Genomic DNA, 20,640 nt, shown 5'->3' on the forward strand with positions numbered 1-20,640 from the left:
TGGAAAACAAAAGGAATGTATCGTATAAGGCTGCTGTTATACACTCGGTATAGTTAGTGATGGGCGAACAGAGCTTTGTGAAGCCTCTGAAGCTTCTTCCTGATTGTATCGCAAAATGATCCGAAGCATCAAAGCATCGAAGACAACACAGTGACATCTGGTAGCCAGCAAAAATGACAGCGGCTATAAACTCGACAAAGCCAAACGAAGCTTATAACATGAACATAGGAGAGACAGAATGGACACATGCATATGGAATGACATGACTGAACTTGAATTAAATGACATGAACATGACATGACTGAATTAAAAATATAAAGCCTGTGTTTGAACGTTTGAATATAACATTATAATATAATGATATGAACTACTGTGATCAGGATTTTAATGTAAGGATGTTTAAATACGGCTAAATATGGATTAAATAAACAGCAGCAACAATGCCACCTTCTACCACTATGTATAATTATGTACAGGTGTATGTAGGTAGGATAATTGATAAGTTAATGTGGTGTAATTGGTAGCGATGCTGCGTTGCTGTGTGGAAAGGAATCCACCGACACTGTTTCTTGATTATAAAGGTTTATTTACATCGAAGAAATCAGCATCAATTGACAAGCCCTGCAGAGCTCGGAGAGGACCTGTTTTCCCAATTCTCCAGTGGTCCTCTGACTTTCTTTGTTTTAACATGGTATATCTATTCTTCATAACTTAGGGTGGGATCAATAATTGACCAATGGCTACAAGCCAACTGGCCTTCTTTTCAACATATTGGGGGCCCCATTGATAAGACTTTCCAGATGTTAGAGGTGTCTTCTAAAAAGGGTAAAGTTCATCTGGGTTTCTTTGTTACCCAAAGCTTAAATACAAATCATATAGAATATGCAGATACAATAAGATGACAATATGCCTCATTTCCCCCCTTCAAGACTAATTAAGTCTTGAAACAAAAAGAGTAAGATTATTACAAAATAACACAAGTTTTCATAGAGTGTGAACAATGTCAGGAAATGTAAACAAACATTTTATGGAGTGTAACAGCGAAAAACCTGTCTGGCAGCTTCTTTCCAAATATCCATCAATCAATCTAGACAGGAAAATTCTCTCACGGCCCCTCTGCCCCAGGCGACCACATTCAGTACTCCAGATCAATTATAAATCTTTTTATCAATTCATGTAATGTCTTGGTGTACTCAAATACATATGACAGCCTCAGGAATCAAAATAAAATCAGAATGTCCAAATTCAGACTGATCAACTCATCGGATCTGGGAAAAGGACCTCGCCTTACCTAAAGCCCACTGTCCCTGCATGTCAAAAAACATAAAAAAAAAACATCTGAGGTATCCACATGTATCCCACAACAAAACATTATTCTTCGAACTGTTTAATACAAAAGAATATGACAAAAAGTAAATAATATTCATGCAAATATATGTATATATGTCAGAGAAAACATAAGAATGTATCCACTGCTGCTCCTTCGCAGTGTTGAACTTTCAGTGTAGTGTTGATGGAATCTGAACATCTCCTTGTTCAGAGCTATCCAGTCCATTTTATTGTCCATATTCAAGTATTTGAATCTCCCTTTGCACATTCCCCCATATACTCTGGAAGAAAAGAAAACACAACCAGTATCTTTGCAAAACAACACATAAAAGAAAACATCAAATAAATTATCAAAATTACTATGAATGAATCAAAAATAATATGAATGATATGAATCACATATGAATCACATGAATCACATTCCATTTCCCCCCTTTGATAAAATAAAAAACACTAAACAATATTCAAAGAAATGTGAAAATGACGGCAAAAGCAGATAAAAATGGAAAACTTTCCATCAATACTCTCAGATTGATCCTCTAATGATAGGATTCAAGATTACGAAACTGTGCATTGTTGCTCTTCACTCTACTTCCAGAACTAGAATCAGATTTAGCTGTAACAAGTGTTTCCCTCCTTTTGCAACACAAGCTAACTCATGTGCTTCCTAAATCCCTCTTCGCTGACTTATTGATAGTCAGCAACAAAAGTTATGTTATTTTAAAAATAACTCTTATCCTAATGTATCAATCACACCTTCAACAAATTAAATCAAACAAATTGACCAAATCATAAACCACCCCATTTTTTTAAACACGTATGCATGTAGCCAATTGGATAGAGAAGACCAAATTTATTTTAAGAGACAATCATTTTGTAGCATGTAATTACGCACTTTCTACAATGTATCACACACAACTCTCTCTTCACTGTTTATTTAACAGATAGTGGGTGTAATAGATCTCCTTATGTTAAACACCCCTTCTTTCAACCTCATCTACTTGACATTCCTGTATAAACTGGACTGAGGCTGAAAAGTAACCTGACACACAGCAATATACTAGCATAAAGCAATGTAGCCACCTTGCCACATTATAAAATTATAACCATGCATATATTAGAAAATACTGAATTTCCAATTTCTCAATGCAAGCCATCATTGAAATTTAGACTGATACTTAAACTAACATCTCAACACATCAGTGTAGCATGTTGAACTGTGAAAATTATCCTAAACTCTTCATACCAAGTCTACTCGCAAATGTGATGTGCAGAACAATCGTTCCTCTCCATTACATTGTTTCTGTAATTAATAAGCCAAAATTGTAATCTCTATCAAGAGCTTCACTCTGGAGTCTTTGTAAGTTATTTTACTGTCTAACTCTACAGGTTAGAATCCTGCAGGCTTCAGTAACACCACTGCAACTTGCAGAATAGTGAAATTCAAATCAAATTTCTAATATATATATGCTGATCCATCATTGGGCTGTAATAACTGATTTCCGTTCGTGAATCTGTACTTAGAAAGAATGATATGAACAGATTACTGATACACTATAAACAACAAATTCATTTGACTAAGATATATCTGTGAGTGGAAGTGGTCTTATCTTTTCTCACATTATTACTGTTACTATTTTCATATGGTCCTAATGACACTTGTGATACACCTTGCCCTTCTTTTTGTGTTAAAGATAAAGGTGCATTTACGAACTACATCCAAGAATAGTTTACTGATGTTAATGTCAGGCTATTTTCACTAATAGTCACACAATTGTTCTAAGCCAATTTTTAACACAATTTTGAGAACAACACTCTCAATCTTAAACAACTTTACATTAATCCAATTCAAATTTGTACATGAGATCACTTCCCAATAAATTATCTGAGCAGCACTCAAATAATAGATGCATATTCAAAAATTAATGTCATTGGAGCACAAAAATAAAACAGTGAAATGTTCTTTTAACATTTCCTAACACACCAACTGAAATAACTTGTTTGTCACTAATCTTGTTAGAAGCTGTCACAGGTCTCACAAATTTAATAGAATGTATATCACCAGGTACTGACAAAATTTAAGATTTTCATACCAAGTTGCTTAATTTAGAGGCTTATCTTAACCCTTCATATAGATGTGTTCACATAAGAGTAGCTCTATTTTAAAAATAGAACCAATTACTTCTTTAGAGTATATGTATTTTCAAAATGTGTGTTGTCAGTGCATTACCTACTTTCTATTCGTCGTTATGCGTTGATGCGTCGATGCGTCAGAGCAAATCCGGTCTCTCTCCCCTCCTTCTCTGGTCAGTCAGCTGATGTCCACGCTCATCTGTGGGGATCTGTACCAACTTGTGACTCTCCTTGTCCTCAATTGTTGGATTTCTTTCCGGCCTGATGACACCTCCTTTCAGATCTTCTGGGCACCTCTAAAATCCTGGCTCCAGACCCCTGTAAGTCTTCACCGGTCTTCCAATTGACGTTGGCACCTGAATCCTCTTCTGTAATTTCCTCTAGGATTCCCTCCTGGTATATTGCAATCATGGGCCAAGTGGCCATCCTGTCCACAATTGAAACACGCTTGAGAAGATATAAAATATGGATCATATCTTCCAGCTCGTCCTCTTCCTCTTCCTCTCCAGTTCTGCATCTGTCCAGAAGCTGGCTGTGAGTATAAAACAACTGGAATCACTAATGGTGGCTGTTGATTTGGTGAACACTGATTTTGCATAACCAGTGCCTGCTTCTTGTCCTTCTTCTTAGCTCCCACCAGCTGCATTTGATTAAGTTTTCTGGGAGTTTCTTGGTCTTGTTCTTTCTGCTCATGTTCCTTTCTCCTATATAGCTCTACTTGGTGAGCTACATGATCTGTATAAACTGGTCTTGCCATGCTTCCAAGTCCAACCACCTCTTCCAGTTTGCTCTTCAATGGTGCGGGCAGCCCCTTCTGTATTTTGGCTCGCAGAATTGACTGCGCCACTTGACTCACATCTGGATCATTTCCGGTAATATTTCTCCACACCTGATAGGCTCTCGACACATAAGCTCTTGTTTTTTTTTCTTGTTTCAGTGGCTCAATTAGAATATTGTCCGGATGCACATTTGTTGGAAACATATCTTTCATTGCTCTCCACAGTCAACCTCTATTTGTGGCCAACAGTTCAGGATCATGTACAGCAGTTCCCACAAGTCGATTAAGTCTAGCTTTCTGTAGAATTTCTTCCATTGCCGGAATACCAATAAGATTCGTCAAAAGTCTCTTAACATCTCCCATGGCATACTTTGTTCCCATCAACATTTCTTCCAACTTTGCAATCCAAGGATGATTATCATGAATATCTGACATATTCTGTCCTCGAATTATCACTGGAAGCATCTTCTTACTTGTCTTCCCTTTTCTTGACTTTCTCTCCACTTTTTGGGATCCCTTTTTCAGCAATTTGTCTCTCTGTATCTTCAGCTTCTCGTATTGCTCTTCCAATCGCTCCATGTCTCTTTCAATCTCTTCTATGCTAGACGCTGCAGGATGAAATTCTGTAGCTCCTTTACTCTCCAAATCGTCATCACTGTCTTCATCCTTACTTTCATCAGAGGTGTGATCTCTTGTATCTCTTTGTTTCCTCCATTCTTCATCACCTCTTTTCTCCGCTCTGGCCAGCCTCCTTCTAATCACAGGATCATATTCACCCATGATCTCTTCTGAATCACTCTGATCATCATCATCATCATCTTCAAATTCCATCCTTCTGAACCTCACTTTACCCTTAGTTTCCAGACATGTCGTTTTCTTCTTACTTTTGGAGCTTGGATTCATCTTTATGGTCGTTTCTGCTTGTCTTCTCTCTATTATTCGTTCATCTTCATCTCTGATGCAATAATCACCTTCCTAAGTGATCACTGTGTCGCTTTGTTCTGTTGTCAGCACTGATCTGTAAAGATCTTTATCACTTTCAGCATCATACATCTTCTGAGTCTAGGTAAAGTTGGGCTGAACTCCTCAAACTTCAGTTCATCTGTGAATGTTTCACCAAAGTACTTTGTAGACATGTGTGAGTTGCTTCTTTAATGTCAGTCTCTGATCATGCTCTAAAAACATCTGGGTGTCCACTTCAACCACTCAATCATGGGCAGTTGCAAATCTGTTATCCCTCCTTTTCTGCTGCTCCAACTCTAGATGTGCTTCTGGTGCAAGTGTGTGGGGGATGGGGCCAAAGTTGAACGCTGAATACTGTGTCTGTTGGATTGAGGTCATGTAGTTCAGGGTCTGGTATTGTCCATCACCGGTTCTGTAGCTCGTTGGGCGAGTGAGACAGGTCCGCTCTGACATCCATCAAGGCACACTGAATAAACACAAAACACTACTCCTCCAAGAGGCATTACTTTTACTTTAATCATACTCATTTTAGTTTTCTTAATTCTCTTTCTACATTCTAACCTGTGACATCGTTGATTCAAAATATTGCTACAAAAATATTACCTAAGTAAGAAAAGTATCATAAAATATGTAGTTCAAGTACTAAAAGTAACAACACAGAAAAGTCCCGACACTTTTAAAACTGGAAATGATCACAGTAGTTCTATCAATCAACTAAGTATTTAAGGTAATCATTTCAACCAAATTTGTAGACCTATATATTTGTTGGACAGTTTAACAACAATAAAACATCATATTTCATAAACATATGTTTTATCTACACAAATCCTAAATCTTTTTTTTTAGTTATGATATGTCAGATCACGATAATGTTTAAAAGCAATTCATCTTTGAAATTACAATTAGTCTATCCTGAAAATTACCTAATTTGTCTCTTTTTCCTAGGTTGTGGTGCTTGTGGAATAACAGTTTTTACTATCCTCATCTAAACCTTGACCCTCCTGTAGATTGGAGCCCAAATACTGCAGTTATCTCTGTACCAACAATATTAATATGAACCCCATTATCCTAATTCAAAAGTACATTTATCTCTTTCTTTGTCTTTCTGTCACTTTCACAACACTCTCTTTCTGTCTTTAACCAACTTAGTACATTCTTGTACCCTTAACTTTCCCTTAAAGTCATGCCTTATTTTCTTCCCATTGTCTCATAAAATTTTCTTTTCCCTTTCTGTTTTCCCTTTCTGCATCATACGCTTACCATTTTCTCTCAACTTTCCTAACTATCTTTTGTAACAATTGTTACCCCTTTAATATACAAAGTATATGAACCAGCTCAGTCTAATGTTTCATTAGGATTGAATTAATTTCACAGAAATCAGATTAATTCGCTCTGTTTCCCACCTTCATAAATGTCACTCATTTCCTTGGCATAATGACGTGACCACATGTGACAGTGGAGAACTTTAACTTTAGCAAAATCAAAAACCTTATAAAATTATCAAATTTTGATGTCTCGCCACTCAAAACAAGTGGTCCAACATTGTAGAATGGCAGAGGTGACAATCCTGGAAACCATCAATCAGTCCTCTCATCTCTTACTTCCAATAGAGGTATAGAGGCTGGAATTTTCTTATTCCAGGGTGGTCAATCACTGGTGTTGGGTTCCAGACGCAAATCACCTATGCCAGCTTTTAATCTTTTCTTTCCTTCCCTTTTTTCTCTTCAGGCCTGAGCCTTGTTCATGCCTACTTTTATCCTCAAATCTTTCACCCAATTATTCTTTTTATTTTTTTCATACTTCAGAAACAAGCATAGTTAAGGTTTCCTAATTAGAAGGAGATTTTAAATTATTATGACATTTCTCTATTTTTCTTTCTTTATATCTGTCAACATAACTCTCATTTATAGATTCAATGGATCTCAATCAAATAGTTTCATAATCAAACAACCGCTACTTTAACAAACAGAATACTGCACCTCAAGTCTGAAATTCTCCCCCTTTCTCATCTTTGCAGCACAGGCTGCAGCACCCCAGTGCAGGCAGGGAGTGGCTTAAATGTCTGTGGACCCTAACATTCCTTAAATTCTAGACATGCGCTGTTCATTCACCAGTGCGATCCACCAGAGAGATGAGCTCTTCAAAATCCCACTCCCAACTCAGCAACACAAGACAAAACGCACAAACCAACACAAACAACACAAAACATACAACACAAATCCTACTTTGAAACTCCTTAATTTGACTATAGTCTATTTTTCACTTATTTTACGCTAATCTGCCAACTTATACTTATTTTTTAATCTAAGACAAATCCTCTCATATATATCATAACGTCCTTCCAGAAGGCTCATACATTTTAACACATTCAAAAACGTTCCCTCCAAAGGGGACTCATAGTTTTAACAGATTTTCAAAAACGTTCTCTGAGAGACAGAGAGAGACTCATAACTCTTTAACAAACTTTGGAAACGTTCTCAAGAGAGACTCATAGTTTTTAACCGTAATGACCAGAATATCGTAACTTGAACTCCTGTTCTCAACCGAAACAGATATATAAATATATATATATCTATATATCTAATGAAGAGAATATCATCATGACATATGCCACGCACACACAGTCTGTCACACACCACAGAGGCACCGCTTTTCACACACACACACACACACACACACACACACACACACACACACACACACACACACACACACACACACACACACACACACACACACACACACACACACACTGTCTCTCATACACACCCAATCAACAAAAAATGCATTTTGGCCTATCCATAAAATCCCTTACACTAGATTCCGCCGTTTTCCCCCTTTTTTTATTTTTTACTACCTTTGAGGTATAGACTCCAATGCGAGATTACTTTGGACATAAATTCGTCAACCCATGAAACGATTGGCAATCCACACTGGAGTTGACCTACACCCCCAGCTCCCAGAGCTGACCTGAACTTTAGAAACCTAGTAATCATCCAGGTTTTGTGGCCCATCTAACATCGCCTCACGAGGGTCTCGTTGAGAGCTTACCAAGTTAACGGCGTTATCATCCCTATTACCTTATTCCCTTTTTACCTTCCTAAAGCATGATTCCGCCATTTCTTTTTCTTTGAATTTTGCTACCTTTTGAGGTATAGACTACAATGCGAAATTACTTCAAACATAAATTCATCAACCCATGAAATCTGTAATTTCCATTGCAGTTTATTCTACACCCCCAGTTCCTAGAACTGACCTGAAACTTCACCTAGTAATTTTCAGGTTTTGTGGCCTGAGCTAGTCTCGCCTTATTCAAGGGCTTTTATTAGGTGATTAATGGCAATATCATCCTTATTTCCTTTATTTTCTCTTATTTCCCTTTTTTATATTCCCTTATTCCCTACCAAATTTAAAACTGAGCCTCTTATTCCTTACCAAATTTAAAACTGAGTCCCAACCACACAGCAATCACAGCACGGCACACACACACGGGTTCGAAACGGTGCAGCCCCCCTCAACGCACACACACAGAGACACAGACGAACTGACCAGCGCTCTCAAAGTTGTGAGATAACTCACCTTATCAGCCAATGGAGCGGAAATCAGGTCGACCGTGCCCATGATGGAACGTTGAGGTCACAGGTCGCAACACATCCCATCCTCGTTGCCAATTTTGTGGTGTAATTGGTAGCGATGCTGCGTTGCTGTGTGGAAAGGAATCCACCGACACTGTTTCTTGATTATAAAGGTTTATTTACATCGAAGAAATCAGCATCAATTGACAAGCCCTGCAGAGCTCGGAGATGACCTGTTTTCTCAATTCTCCAGTGGTCCTCTGACTTTCTTTGTTTTAACATGGTATATCTATTCTTCATAACTTAGGGTGGGATCAATAATTGACCAATGGCTACAAGCCAACTGGCCTTCTTTTCAACATATTGGGGGCCCCATTGATAAGACTTTCCAGATGTTAGAGTTGTCTTCTAAAAAGGGTAAAGTTCATCTGGGTTTCTTTGTTACCCAAAGCTTAAATACAAATCATATAGAATATGCAGATACAATAAGATGACAATATACCTCATTAATCAAATACATTGCAAGCCACTCATGTACCCCGCAATGTTCCAGTGAATTGTAACGGGCCATTGGTAAGCACGCAGCGACATGAAGCAAAGCTTGTGAATGCTTAGCCTACTACACGTGCCTTTTTAATTGTTTTTCTCATCTCGCAACATTGCCTATGTTGGAGGACAGGCAACGCTGGTGCCTGAGGTATGATTCCCACTACCGCTACATATGGAGCAGGTGTAATATGCTTATTATAGCTGTATGACAAACATGTGTCTAGTTTATTCTGCAATAATTCTTGCAACAAAGTTGTTTTACTACAATTATTGCTGAGTAATCTAGACACGTGGCAACACGTTTTGAGCAGTAACCAAATATAGAATGCAGTTGCTGCAGAGGCATAGGCTATATACAGGGTTGCTACAATTCAGAAAGCATAAAGGGGTTTGTGGAAAGTGCATGTGCTACAGGTCTATGTGAAATACAAGAGGTCGTTTGTGTGTAAGTGCTTGTGTACAAAGGAGGTTTGGGGAAGGTGCTTGTGCAGTAACGGGGATTGTGAATGACAGTTTGGGGAATGCTTATTGTGTACTTGTTTTCCTTTCCAGATTCTTATTGAGAAACAAAATGTGTTCTATGGTGCTTGGTTTGAGGCGGTTTCGTCGGCTGCTGACTACTTCCCCAGCCTTGGAGAAGACCCTCTCACATGGCACTGAGGATGCTGGAGTGCACAGATAGCGCATGGCTATTTGAGAGACCTGTGGAAAGACAAGGTGGTGCCTTTCCCAGTATTTAAGAGGGTCCTCTGACCTAAGCAAATGTGGGTCTTTCAAATACCTGTAAGCAGAAAGAAAATACAATTTATTTCATTATAATTCTTCTTATGTCTGTAGGGAAACCACCAATCACAACAATTTACCTCTGGACCTCTGCAATGGCACTGGCTGTTGCGTTGGAAACACGTTGTGTGCCAACGTGGCTGTCAAGCAGGCCCCAGAGATTGTCCTCCTGCTCTGAAGACTCCTGTGATGATGGTGGTGGAATGATGTTTGCACATTCCCTGGTGAGTCTCTCCAGAGACGAGTTTGCACTGCAGAACCCCATCTCCTTGTACCTGGGGTCCACAAGTGTTGCCACACTGAGAGCAGTCATTTTTTCAACAATGGCAAACTTGTCATTTAGAGTGCTTTGCACATTACTGGCCAGTTTCTGCGCCAACGGGTTTGCCATTGTTGTACAAAGTCTGCCAGTACGATGTCTTAACATCTTAACCATGGGAATGACTTTGGAGCCAGACACTCGTTGTTCTTCAGACAGTTTGACAGTGGCCAGGTGGAACGGCTTCAGAACCAGCAGACACTGCTGGATGGACTCGTATTCTTCTGCTGAAAAGGGAGTGATGTCATTAGTTAGATTAGCCAAAGTTGCTCCAAAAGGCTCTCGCAGGTCATGGATCCTCTGCAGCATGGCATAGGTGCTATTCCACCTTGTGTCCACTTCTTGGATTGGCTTCAGCAGAGGTCTACCCATCTGTAGCTGGATTTCACACAGTTTTTCCTTGGCAGTTGTGCTGCATTTAAAAAGATGTACAATGCGGCGTGCACGAGACCGCATTTCTTCCAGCTCAGGGGTTAGAGCAAGGGATCGCTTCACCACAAGGTTTAAAACGTGTGAAAGAGGGGACATGGCGGAGATGTAACAGATTAGCACATGCAATCATGTTTGACGCAGGTCACCAAGCTTGTTACCTTCCCTGTAATTCCCCAGTCTGTCATTAGGGCTGACTTTGCTTCAGCGATGTTAGCTGCTGTGTGCGTGTCAGGGAACTTCCTCCCTCCTAAAAGCACAGTGGAAAGCTTGACCTCTTCAGTGACATAGTGGCATGTTACTGCCAAGTAGGCATCCATGTTTATAGATGTCCACATGTCTGCAGTCAGGCTTACTGTGGATGCCTTCCCGAGCTCAGCCACAGCCTTCTCCTTGGTGTCTTCATATTTTTTCTGCAGCATTGCCTTCAAGGTCTTCCTTCCAGGGATAACATATGTAAGATCCAGGAGATTAACAAAGGCCTTGAACCCTGCATTTTCCACAATGCTCAGTGGCTGGGCATCCACCACCATCATCTCCAGCAAGGCTTCATCCAGCTCAATTTTCCTGGACACTGTCACACAAGAAGCATCATATGAATGACAATATTAATTCAGTAATTATTCATTACTTCATTATTATGCAGCAAATGTATATGTATATAAAATATATATCTGACAGTTGCTTTTTGTGTGTTTGCATGTTTTAAATGTGAATTCTGAGACTTATCAAATTATACATTCTGCCAGTGTTTGGGACAAACAACGTAGCCATGAAGTAGGCCTAGCATAATGTTTGAAGAAAGACACCACAACTAAAAACTGAAGTGAGCATTGTGTTTGAATTAGGCGATCAAGGTGAGGACTGCTAGTGATATCCTTTCGCCCAGCTTGGTGTGTGTTCCTTCCTGGTGGGGTGAGACTAATAAAGATTAATAGGCTGTGTGTTGTATAATGATCACAATAATGAAACGAAATTAAACAAATCAAACGAAGGATCAGAATGAACATTGCCTTGAATGTTGTCGCTGGGTGGAGCATTAGATGTTGCAGCTGCTGCGGCTTCGTGTTTTGCACGGAGGTGCCTCAACATTGAAGATGTATTATTGTTGTATGCCAGTTCTTGTGGGCATAGTAAACACCGAACCTTAAAATAATGCAAAGAGTGTGACTGTTTGGAGAGAAACACCTGGACTGGCCTGTTAGAATAGCCAATTTGATCTGAATTACTAGGTAGGCTAGTTAATGCATCTAGGCTACTTTATTTAGCAGATAATGTTGTCTGAATGACAGTGCCAGGAATAATAATAATAATAATAATAATAATAATAATAATAAATAGGCCTAATAATACAACAGTCCATAAAACGTAGCCATTTACCTTATTCGGGGATAGTAGGTCAAAATGTTCCCACACCCTTGAACGCTTCCTTACGTTTGTACTGTTGTCCATGTTGTATTTTGAATAAACAGCTCAGAAATAAGAATGTCAACTCGATGAAACACAACAAAACTTATCTAGGTGTTCGCCGCGCGTCTCTCCCGTCTCTCCTCGGAGTGAGTAGTATCGGTGCAGCGGCATTTATTCGAATCCAGCAAACCCTTCCGGAGTTTCAGTGACTCGAAGCTTCGGACGTCATCAGTCACGTGCTTATTTCAATTTGATTCAAGCTCCAACACTGTTTCGACCCAGTGTGCTTTGCGGAAGTGATACAAGCTTCGGTGCCTTGATGTCAAATGTCCCATCACTACATTTAGTGAATTAAATCAATTCTACATACTATATACTATCTAATACTGGCTATGCTTTGTTGTGAATACAACGAAAGAGAGCTGTGCCTGAATCTACTGTCGTCACAGAGTTAAAGGCAGTGAATTCCATTAAAATGGTGAGTCATTCCTTAGCACTAGGCCTTGAGCATCCATGCTAATCGGTGCTAATCATGGATGTATTAAGAGAACGGTGCTAATAGTGCAAAGCTAATGGGTTAGCTAAGGTGCTGTATTCATATGCTAATAGGGTAATTATCCACAAAAGGCTAGCGGTAAATAAATAAATAATAATAATACATTTTATTTATAATGCACTTTTCATCAAAAGATCTCAAAGTGCTACAGGTTAGAAACAAAAAAAGAACATCAAACAACATCTAAAGGGGACCAAAAGCTTTGCTAAAAAGAAATGTCTTAAGGCCTTTTTTAAAACAGTCAGTGGACTGAGGTGCCCTCAAGGTGTCAGGGAGGGCTTTCCACAGATGTGGGGCAGCAGCCCAAAAGGCCCTATCTCCCAGTGTCCTGAGTTTGGTTCTGGGTATGTGGAGGAGGTTTGAGTGAGTGGAGCGGAGGGAACGGGTTGTGTTTTGTGGGTTGATATGTTCTTTGAGGTAGGGGGGGGGGCATGTCCATGGATGCATTGATGTGTGAGGAGGGAAACCTTGTACTCAATCCTGGTGGCTAATACTGTGTATTGCCTGTGAAAATAATACAATTTGAGAGATTTTTACATGCAATTTATGCAATAATGTTACTAAGGTAGGTTCCGTAAAACTTGAATTAGAAATGTATTGTTTGTATAAAGGTTACCTATTAATATAAATGTACTTTTGATACCTGAAAGGGATTTATATACTTTTGATATTTAAGAGAAGAAATTTAAGAACGGTTGTACAACTGAATAGAGGTTTAGATATTTCAATAGGGGTTAACTGAAATATCACCTCATTTTATTTTGATGGTAGCCTAAGCAATTGATTTTATCACTGAATAGTAATTGAGAGAACTGATTTGGCCTTATCTACAGGTGGAGGAGGTGGAGATTTGAGAAGCGCTACGCACAGGAGGTCCAGTCCAGAGAGGGATATTGGATCACATTGACTCTTCAGAGCTTCAGATCCCAGAGTCTTCCAGGCGTTAGAGATTCCCAGTTCAGTGGGCTGGGTGGCGAGCTATGGATCGAGACTCAGAACTTATACGGATTGCCCTGGATTCCTTCTTTATGGTGTAAGGACAAACAGAAACCAAACTCATATGGGCCCCAATGTTGAACATCTCTGAACTCTTGTCATCAAAGAACAATTGAGCTCATAGAACTGAAAAGGGTTTCTTTTATGTGCACACTTTATTATTTTAGTTGTTATTTTTCATACCTGTGTTTTATCTGTATATGTTTATGCCATGTTTCTGTGTATATTAATACACTTCTCAAACTTTATCCTGGTTTTCTAGTCTCTTTATTGATGTTCAATTCTCTGGCTCTTAATCTAGGTTTCTTCTGGTTCTGGTCCAAATTCACACTGATATCAACTACATAACACTACTAGGAGCTATTTCATGAATGTACATTCTTAGTAGATCGTAATAAGGTTTACAAATACTGTTTTTACTTGTGTTTCTGTTGTATCTGCTAGCCTTTGCAACTCATTTATAAATACTTTGTAAAGTATAGCAAGTACTTACGGAGCCCCTAAGGGGACATGAGCAAAAAATTTCCAGGTGCTCACACGAAACTTTCATGTGCGCACGCAAAACCTTTTCATGTGCACACATGAAAGTTTCACGTGAGCACATGAAACTAAACTTTAGGTTTGTTTTCATGCGCGCCGCTTTGAAACCCATCTTGCGCTGTTATGAACAGTGCCGTGCCACAGTCAGCAGCACTGCAGCAAAGAACTACAGTTAGAAAGGATGCATGCGGCTAAAGATGAGTTTATATAGATGCCAAAAAGGTTTCAATTTGTCAAAAGAGTCTAAGTGCCAAAGATAATTAGGCCTTAAAGTAGTTTTGGCGACGGAGCCATCTCCTCATTCTGAGTTCAACAGGGACAAAAACGATAAAAGCTTAACTTGGTTTAATTCTACCTAAACAACGATTAATGATTACCAAATTTCCCTCTCATATGGCTCCTATTGTAACCACTGAAAATGGTAAAGAATTGGTGATCACTGATACCGGTACATTAAACCACATTAATGTTTTAAGCTTTTTCCTATAGCCTCAACGCTCAATTTCCGATAACGTCCATAATAATTGGACTTTGGGTTAGATTTTTTAACAGCTTGAAGTGGTTTTGAGGAGCAATAGGAGATTGATCATTGATTGTTGTTTAGGTACATTAAACCACGTTAAGCTTTTTCACGTTATAGGACTTATACAGCCCATGAGAAGCGTTGGGAGTCATGTGAAGCAGAAACGCTTAACGTCAGATAACGTCCACAATAATGACTTTGGGTTAGATTTTTAGACCGTTTTCGGTGGTTATGAGGAGCAATATAAGAGAGAAATTTGGGGATCGTTGATCGTTGTTTAGGTACATTAAACCACGTTAAGCTTTTTCACGTTATACTTAATACAGCCCATGAGAACCGTTGGGAGTCAACCCACAGCCTCTCCACTGCCCTGCTGAAAATGTGAAGCAGAAACTCTTAACGTCAGATAACGTCCACAATAATAGGACTTTGGGTTAGATTTTTTGACAGTTTTCAGAAATTTGGGGATCATTGATCGTTGTTTAGGTACATTAAACCTTTTTAACGTTAAGCGTTTTAGAATTATCCCGTTCAGTTCTTGTGTTAATCGAACATTCTCTTTCCTTTGTTTAATCCATTCTCCTTGCATTTTGTGTAGGCCCTAAATCCACCTACAGTGGTGTGAAAAAGTGTTTGCCCCCTTCCTCATTTCCTGTTCCTTTGCATGTGTGTCACACTTAAGTGTTTCGGAACATCAAACCAATTTAAACAAAAGTCAAGGACAACACAAGTAAACACAAAATGCAATTTGTAAATGAAGGTGTTTATTATTAAAGGAGAAAAAAAATCCAAACCATCATGGCCCTGTGTGAAAAAGTGATTGCCCCCCTTGTTAAAACATACTATAACTGTGGTTGTCCACACCTGAGTTCAATTTCTCTAGCCACACCCAGGCCTGATTATTGCCACACCTGTTCACAATCAAGGCATCACTTAAATAGGAGCTGCTTGACACAGTAAGGTCCACCAGAAGATCCTTAAAAGCTACACATCATGCCGAGACCCAAAGAAATTCAGGAACAATTGAGAAAGAAAGTAATTGAGATCTATCAGTCTGGAAAGGGTTATAAAGCCATTTCCAAAGCTTTGGGAATCCAGCGAACCACAGTGAGAGCCATTATCCACAAATGGCGAAGACATGGAACAGTGGTGAACCTTCCCAGGAGTGGCCGGCCGCCCAAAATCACCCCAAGAGCGCAGCGACGACTCATCCAAGAGGTCACAAAAGACCCCACAACAACGTCCAAAGAACTGCAGGCCTCACTTGCCTCAGTTAAGGTCAGCGTTCATGCCTCCACCATCAGGAAAAGACTGGGCAAAAATGGCCTGCATGGCAGAGTTCCAAGGAGAAAACCACTGCTGAGCAAAAAGAACATCAAAGCTCGTCCTCAATTTCTCCAGAACACATCTTGATGATCCCCAAGACTTTTGGGACAACATTCTGTGGACCGATGAGACAAAAGTGGAACTCTTTGGAAGGTGTGTGTCCAAGTATATCTGGCGAGAAGGAACACTGCATTTCATAAAAAGAACATTATACCAACTGTAAAATATGGTGGTGGCAGTGTGATGGTCTGGGGCTGTTTTGCTGCTTCAGGACCTGGAAGACTTGCCGTGATAAAAGGAACTATGAATTCTGCTGTCTACCAAGAGATCCTGAAGGAGAATGTCCGACCATCTGTTCGTGTACTCAAGCTGAAACGAACTTGGGTTCTGCAGCAGGACAATGACCCTAAACACACCAGCAAGTCCACCACCGAATGGCTGAAGAAAAACAAAATGAAGACTTTGGAGTGGCCTAGCCAAAGTCCTGACCTGAATCCTATTGAGATGTTGTGGTATGACCTTAAAAAGGCCGTTCATGCTCGAAAACCCTCTAATGTAACTGAATTAGGACAATTCTGCAAAGATGAGTGGGCCAAAATTCCTCCAGGACGCTGTAAAAGCCTCATTGCACGTTATCGCAAACGCTTGGTTGCAGTTGTTGCTGCTAAGGGTGGCCCAACCAGTTATTAGGTTTAGGGGGCAATCACTTTTTCACACAGGGCCATGATGGTTTGGATTTTTTTTCTCCTTTAATGATAAACACCTTCATTTACAAATTGCATTTTGTGTTTACTTGTGTTGTCCTTGACTATTGTTTAAATTGGTTTGATGTTCCGAAACACTTAAGTGTGACAAACATGCAAAGGAACAGGAAATGAGGAAGGGGGCAAACACTTTTTCACACCACTGTATATCCGTTAGTTGGCCAGATGTTAACTGTTCATAAATGAAAGTAATTGCCTGATCCAAATCACTGTCCCTTTTGCGCCGGAACAGATTAAATACATTTTAAATGTCGTATCAAAACAATATAGCCTATGGTGACGACTTGCAAGCAAAGCAACAATGTTCTTATAATGAAGACCTAGATTAAATTATAGCCTAGTGAAACTATTGAACTTTACTGTTGTCCTTCACTATCGTCTCAGGCTTTACGGCTGTCATGGGCCCACACTCGTTTTGCGTGCTCACATGAAACTTTCATGTGCTCACGTGAAACTAAACTTAGTTTACCTTAGGGGCTCCGTAAGTACTCACTTTAGATGGGCTCACACAGTATACTTAACTAACCAGTAGTAACTCATGAGTTAATCAGGGATTATATTATTGGTAAGTATTTGTAACAGATGTGTTAACACCCAAGCTATTAGTTTAGGCCTTTTTCTAAATCATAACATTTTAGTTAAGACATGAACAAATGTAGGACTACATAGTCTGTTAATCATTAACTTCCTAGTTTTAAACAACCTTTTACGTTCCTCAGTACCTAGTTGATAATGGTAAAATTACTTAATTTACAAATGGTTAATGCATCATTTAGGAATTATTAAAAAATAAACTGATTAACATTTTACATGGGCTTACTTACTATGGACCAACTATTTACTAACTATTTACAAATGTTGTACTGATTAGAATGAATGTAGGAACTATGATTTACAAATGATAAACATTTGTAAATGTTACTAATAGTTTGTAGATAGTTTATAAAGGGAACATGATTTAATTTACCAATGGTTTTCGTGTCAAGTGTCAAACTTCTATTTATAAACATCATTTTTGAGAGCGTTATTTACTATGAACAAACCATTTATAAGTGTGTATACAAATGCTTTATTTATGAGAATTAACATAGGAGCAATGCTTTACAAATGAACAAAGCATTTAGCAATAGTTAGCAACTGGCTTATAATGGGAAAATTATTTCATTTAGAATTGGTTGTTTCGTTATTTATTAAGTAGTTGAGAGAAAATCCCGCACACTGACCATTACGCAAGCAATAATTTATTTAGAAAAATACAACGTTTTGGTAACGGGTAACGGTCTGGGACCGAAACGTTGTATTTTTCAAAATAAATTATTGCTTGTGTAATGGTCAGTGTGCGGGATTTTCTCTCAACAATTTTTGATGTGTTACCTTTGATCATATCCTATGCACCTGCCCAACCAAAGAGGTGTGCAAAAAAGTTTTTATCACGTTATTTATTAAGTATAAATTATGTACTTACAAACATATTTTTCAAGATAGGCTTATTTACTATGAACAAAGGCTTATTTGCTATGAACAAACCATTTATAACTGTGGGAACAAATGCTTTACTGATGATGAATTATGTAAGAACAATTAATAATGATGAACAAACCATTAACTAATAGGCTTGTTTACTATGAACAAACCATTTATAACTGTTGGAACAAATACTTTACTCATGATGAACCATGTATGAACAATTAATAAGTAATAATAAATAAACCATTAACTAATACTTAACTAATGCTTAATAAATGATGAATTATGGATAGTTATTATAAAGTGCTACCAAATATTTAAAATAAGAGTGTACTTTTTCCTACCACACAATATAATGACTTCTATCTAGATGTTGATACATAAAGATTTGTGTATGATCCTTGAGACGTTTTGCTTGGACTTAAAGGCACAAACCACTCTCAGGTTCAGAAGAGTCTCCAGTCTGGTCTTCAGTCTCTGGTTGTAAAAGTGGATGTGGGTTCCTGGCTGGTTCTGGTCCTCCACAGTCCTCTCCATCAGCTTCTGTTTCCATCGGACCAACACATTTATGTGTTTTGACATCAGAACGCCAGGCAAATCTTTTCTTACAAACCCTGCAGCTGAATCTTTTCTCTCCTGTGTGGACTGTCATGTGTGACCTCAACTGTCCACTGTGTGTAAAACATTTCTTACAGACTGAGCAGCTGAAAGGTTTTTCTCCTGTGTGGATTCTCATATGGCTCTTCAGGGTTCCACGTTCAGTGAAAGCGTTACCACACTCAGAGCAGCTAAAAGGCTTCTCTCCTGTGTGGCTTCTCATGTGTATCTGTAAAATTCCATGACGTGTAAAAGATTTGTTACAGACTGAGCAGCTGAAAGGGTTTTCTCCTGTGTGAGTTCTCAAGTGTGACCGAAAACTTCCTCTCAGTATAAAAGATTTATTACAAACAGAGCAGCTGAAAAGGTTTTCTCCTGTGTGGATTCTCATGTGTCTCCGTAAATTTCTAGACATTAAAAACGTTTTCTTACAAACTAAACAGCGGAAAGGTTTTGCACCTGTGTGAGTTCTCATGTGTGTCTTCAGGTTTCCAATACCAGAGAAAGTTCTACAACACTCAGAGCAGCTGAAAGGTTTTTCTCCTGTGTGAGTTCTCATGTGTCTCTTCAGAGTTCCGTTTAGGCCAAATTTCCTCCCACACTCAGAGCAGCTGAATGTTTTCTTACGTCTTGAATCATGTTTCAGAGAGTTTAAAGCTGACTGAGGTTCTCTGGTCTCCTTCCAATCAGCACTGTCATCAGTCTCAGGTTCAGAAGAGTCTCCAGTCTGGTCTTCAGTCTCTGGTTGTAAAAGTGGATGTGAGTTCCTGGCTGGTTCTGGTCCTCCACAGTCCTCTCCATCAGCTTCTGTTTCCATGTGTTGAGTCTGTCTCTGATGAAGCTGTGAGGACTGAGCTTCCTCTTCATCATCTTCACTCTTCACAGGGACAGGAGTGAATGGGAACTTGGTGATATCAGCCTCCTCCAGCCCTTGAAGCTGCTCTCCCTCCTGACTGCTCCACAGTTCCTCCTGTTCCTCTTTAATGTGTGGGGGGGGCTCTGGCTCCTGCTGGTCCACACTGGAGCTACACTCCTGCTGCTCAGGGGGAACCTCTTCTTTAACCACCAACAGCTGCTGAACATCTGCAGGAAACGGAATGAAACAGACACATTACTGACCACCATTCAAACTAAACTCAAACCAATAATGAGAGGTAGTTTGTATCGTCATAGATATGAAAACTTACAAATTTAGTCTAACAAACTGATACAAAGTAGCATAGCATAGCTTGCTAAGGTCAGCTTGCTAAAACCAGCTACAAAATAGAACGATTAAGGGCTGCCCCCAATGATTATTTTTGTCATTGATTAATCTAACGGTTAATTTGCACATTATTCTAAAAGATGTTTTTAACTGAACTTTGGAGAATCAGTATTTCATCACTGGAGTAATATGCAGTTAAGATAATCACTGGCAAATGTATTTTTGCATCAGTGTGGGGCAAGAACGCAGGGCTTATGCCTACGTAAATGGCCTGAAGTTTATACTAGCGAGGTGGTGTATGCGTCGATCTCTTCAAGAGAATAGCAGGGCCGGCATGTGTGTGTGTGTGTGGTAGAGTGAGTGAGAGAGTGATGGTGATTATCTTCAGAATGAGTAGTG

Source organism: Perca flavescens, chromosome 7 (assembly GCF_004354835.1).
Source record: "Perca flavescens isolate YP-PL-M2 chromosome 7, PFLA_1.0, whole genome shotgun sequence".
Classification (NCBI taxonomy): domain Eukaryota; kingdom Metazoa; phylum Chordata; class Actinopteri; order Perciformes; family Percidae; genus Perca; species Perca flavescens.